The 5,179-nt window shown below is 31.2% G+C and overlaps 1 pseudogene; it reads right to left on the bottom strand.

The window, feature by feature from the left end:
• Positions 1-2,916: 2,916 nt before the first annotated feature.
• Positions 2,917-3,648, bottom strand: LOC123205374 (annotated as a pseudogene).
• Between the last annotated feature and the right edge of the window lie 1,531 nt (positions 3,649-5,179).

Here is a 5,179-nt window from a genome sequence, read left to right as displayed (position 1 = left end):
GTCAGCTCAGGGCAACCTCAATTGTATGTTCGGTAAAGTATCAATTTATTAATGGGTTGTTAATATTAATGATCAGGCATGTTTTCTCCAGCGAAATGGTTAGGTATACCCCCAATTTTAAATATAAAAAATGAAAAATTGCCCTAAACAGTTGTTTTAGTGACATGGCAACAGATTATTGACTATTGACTGTCAACTTTTCAAATGAACGTGGTTTTATATTGTGAGATTCGATTTGTTCTGATTAATCAGAATTTAATATATTAATCATATCATACTTCAATTATTAACCCATAAAATAATTAAGAGTGAATTATTGGTTTCTTATCTTGCTGAGAAGGGCCTGTCACCTACCTATGGCTTGTATGTGGTTTTATCTAATTAACATGTAATTAATTTTAGGCTAAAAGATTGTTTCTCACCCAAAAATTGTTGATATAACTATTTTGTCCTTTAAGTTCCAAAAAATCATCTCAACTAATCATCTACTTTTATTAGTGAATTTCATTAAGTTTGAAGGTAAAAAAATCATTTTATATAAATTTTGAAAACTTTTTCAAAAGTTTAGAGATAAACTGTAATTTTTAAAAAATTTTTATGGGTATTAATAAAAATTTTAAATGGTTTTTGAAATTTTAAAAAAGGTTCAAAGATATTTTTGAAAACTCTAAAAGTTTAATATGTGCTTTAGTAGTTTTAAAATAACAATTACAACCCAAAAAATTGATCAAAATGTAATTCTTTTAAAATTAAATAGAGTTTTGATTTTTTTAGGAGTTTAAATAATAAATTTTTGAACTGATAATAATATATTAATAATTTACATTTATATTAAATGGTAATAATAGTTTTATAGTTTTAATGAAGAGGAGAAACAATCATTTTTAATAAAAACTAAACAACTAATAAAAATGATTGATGGGTAGGTATTTGATTTTTTTGAAACTTAAAAAATTAGAATTTATCATTTTATCAAACCTTTGGCAGAAAATAGTCATTTGACCTTAATTAATTAGCTAATTAAGCTTTAATAGACCAAGCAAGAACCACACAACATATGGGACATATCAACATCATATGCAAATTTAATTATTATTTAAAAAATAATACATTATTTGCAACATGGCGATCCCCAAAGTTTTTATACCTAGGAGTGTTATCACAGTTAAAGGATTGATTTGTATGTAATTTGATAAGATATTAAAATCGATAAAGTTTAAAGCGTGTTTTAATTATATAACATTATCAAAACAATTAAATCAATCTAACATGATAGTTAAACTATGATTAGATATTATTCACCCAATGTTTGCAATGGATATTTTAGTTATGAACTATATCAAATTTTGGTATTGATTCCCGATTTGATTGCAATCAATCCAAATTTTAAAATAATGACAATTTCCTCACATAAGAAAAAAAATTTTATTAGATTATAAAAGTATTAAATAATTGTAATTTTCTTTTAACATAATTAAATAATTAAAATTTTTATAGATAGGGAGAATTAATTTATCTCTAAAATTATTGAGAGAATCTTTTTAATTAATTAAAATTTGAGAATATCCTCAAACTCCGTGCTTTTTGAATAACTATAGTAATGATTTATTAAGCTTAATAGTATACATCTCCTCTTAATTATAAGACCAGTATTACATATAATCAATTTTATTTATTTAATTAGATATTTATATAATATATTATTATATAATTAAGTATTATTTTATTTTTTATTAAAAAATTATTTATTTATATAATTGTGATACCCCTAGGCGAATCCCACATCGACAAAGCACGGGAGAGATGCTGGGTCTGTGTGTGCTCTGTCTATGGATCCCACATTGGTTAGTGGTGGGAGAATTGGATTGGTTAAATAGCCTGTGAGCTCCTTAACTGTTAAGACGCGTTTTGGGTTGCAAAGCCCAGAAACAAACCCATGATGGACTGTGTGTCCAAAGTGGACAATATCTTAACAGTGGGTCGGGCTATTGGACCTGGGGTGTTACAAATGGTATCAGAGCAACTCCGCGTGTCCTCTTGATCGATGGTGGGGCAAACCTCAGCGAGGACGCTGAGTCCCGTAAGGGGGGGTGTATGTGATACCCCTAGGCGAATCCCACATCGACAAAGCACGGGAGAGATGCTGGGTCTGTGTGTGCTCTGTCTATGGATCCCACATTGGTTAGTGGTGGGAGAATTGGATTGGTTAAATAGTCTGTGAGCTCCTTAACTGTTAAGACGCGTTTTGGGTTGCAAAGCCCAGAAACAAACCCATGATGGACTGTGTGTCCAAAGTGGACAATATCTTAACAGTGGGTCGGGCTATTGGACCTGGGGTGTTACAATAATTATAAATCATCTAATTACTTAATTAAATAATTAAAGTTAAATACATATAATTTTATTATAACTACAATTTTTAAATTTTACTTAAAAAAAAACATAAAATCGCTTGATTTTTACGAACGTGGAAGGATAATTAATAATCTTCGTTAGTCAAAGGCAGTTGAACGAATCTTAATGAGATTCATAATTTTATAATTAAGCTAATTAATCAAGATTAATCATCATCATTTTTAAGAATGCATGTTTAAAGCAAGCCAGCTTCATTCACGTAACCTTCTTTAGTTCTTAAATTGTGATTCCTTTTATCTCACAACGATCACCGGGAAATCAAACAAAACGCTGGCCATACGATGGAGAAAACTAGCAACCACCAAGTCATGATTTGTGGGCCCTGGAAGTCGACGGTCAGGGAACGCGCATCATTGGTAGTTATAAGCAAAGCACATAATTTATAAACTCATTCATCTTCTTTAATTCTTTATGACGTAATTATTATTAATCATAATTATAAATATTATAATTTTAACTCTCCAAAATCCAACGGTCCAAAACCACCCATTCCCGTCGTCATCATCGATGTATAGCTTTCTCAGCGTAACTGTTAACCAAAGCAAGCGCATTGCTCGTCAATTTCTTCACATGCGCAGCCTTATCGATAACATCCACCTCAAGCGGCCCGTCAACCTCGTCATCGAAACCGTCGGTACAAGTCTCCTGGTCCGTCAACGCCGCCTCATCCACGTCTGCACATTACTCAACAGGAACCGGAGCCTCTCCTTGGAGCTCCCCGCCGAGCCCGGGTCGCTCGTCTGTTTCAGCGACCCTTGGATCTCGTCCACGACGTCACCAAAGTTTGACAGACAGTCGTGGAGCGCCGATGACACTTTGGGGTCTGAGTGGAAGTCGGCCTCGCGGCTGAGGTTGGCCTAGTAGGACGCTGTCGTTTTTCCCTTCCTCAAGCTGACGCCGATAGTGAAGCGCGCCAGCTGCGCTGGGTCCTCATGGACGGAGCTGGAGTATGCTTCCAAGGAGGTGTAGCAGAGATCAGGGTAGAGAGTGGAGTTGCAGCTGGGGCGGATGAAATCTGAGCCATTGGTTAGAGGTTGGCAGCTAGGGCTGGGGCTGGGGATGAAATCGACGGATGAAATTGAGTTGAGATTAACGGCTGAGATTAACCGGAGGTCAAATAAAAAGAGAAAAGGGAGAAGGAAAAGAAGACGTGAATTGTTTTTGTTCATGGCTTTGTTTTGTTTCGTGTTTTCAGAGGAAGAAAAAAAGAGCGGTGATCATGGTGGGCTTCTACGCGAGAGGATTCACGTTTTTAGAGTAGCGGAAAAGTGATGAAATCAAATGCCCTTGGATAACCCAAAAACGGCATTTCAATTGTCTTTTTAAAACCTATTCAATAAATAGTATTAGTATCTTATGATACATTATACATATTATATAATACAATATAAATAGAAAATAATACATATTATGAGATATATCATAATTAATACAATACAATTAATATATCATACAATATAATATATAGTTTATGATATAATACGTATTACTGATACAAATAAATTTGTTTTTAAAAAAAAATAATGATATAATAAGAATATAAATAAAAAATTTTAAATTTTTATGAGTATTCATAATATTTTTAAAATAATGACGTATTTATTATAAAATTAGTATTAATTACTTTATTAACTTTTTTAAATATTTATAATGATTCTTTTTATGTTCATTTAAAAAAATCTAATTTTCGTAATCAATAACATAAATTTCCAAAATGATTTTTCTGTGATCAGACAAAAAAAAACATAATTTGCACAATTGTGTCTATTTACTTATTATTCATCATACCAAATCATTGTTCATAAAAATATACAGTAATTGGGTGTGCGAAAAAACAATTCCAGTAATCAATTGTTTGCATACATCGTAGAAACTAGCAAACATATGGCTTCTCTTTTCAAAAGAGTCTTTTGCTTAATTAGTTAGTTTCAATAATTTAATGTCATAACAGATTTTGGTTCTGAAAGGGTGAGTCGAATTGTAGAGATAGAATCAGACCACTTAGTAAGTGATGTTATTCATTATAATATATATATATATAGGTATTACATCCATACAATTATATCACATTGTGCAAAATCAAAATAGATTCCTAATATTTTATCTAATTCATGATTTGTTATACAAATTATATATATATATCATACTTTAAATTTTGCAAAGGCATCAATCAAACGGACTTATAATCAGTGTTTTAGAAGGCAAAACTTGTTAAGTAAAAGGATAAAAAAAGTTTATCTATAACTCAGATTTGTTAGGTAACTAAGAAGTAGAGACAGCGGTTTATTGCTGTAATGTTAAGTTAATAGTGTCGGGTTTACATAGTCAGGGATGGAATTAGACCCTAAGGATAGGCTCAGATGGATCCTTAACTCTGAACATTTTTTCAACTTTTTGACAAAACCCACCCTTATTATAGGCCCGCATAATTGTCGTAAGTTGTCATACCCATACTAGTTATGGGCTTATGTATTTGTCACAGGCTAAACTCATTTCCCATTTGAACTGTTTTAAAAATTATTTTAAAAAGGTTCTTGGCCGAAATGACTATTTCCCACCCAAGGTATACTGCAAATCCAACTTCCTATTCGCTAACTATCAAAAATTTAAATACTCACTATTTTGTTAAATTTTACTGTTACTATTAGAGATAAAATTGTCATTTAAGAAAAATATTTTAAAAACTAAAAATTTATTACATTTTTATCTCCTAAATTTAAAAATTAATAAATTTTTTTCATCCAAAATTTGAAAAACTTCATCT

The sequence above is a fragment of the Mangifera indica genome, unplaced genomic scaffold, assembly GCF_011075055.1.
Source record: "Mangifera indica cultivar Alphonso unplaced genomic scaffold, CATAS_Mindica_2.1 Un_0004, whole genome shotgun sequence".
In the NCBI taxonomy this organism is placed as follows: Eukaryota; Viridiplantae; Streptophyta; class Magnoliopsida; order Sapindales; family Anacardiaceae; genus Mangifera; species Mangifera indica.
This window is presented reverse-complemented; position numbering and strand designations above follow the sequence as displayed.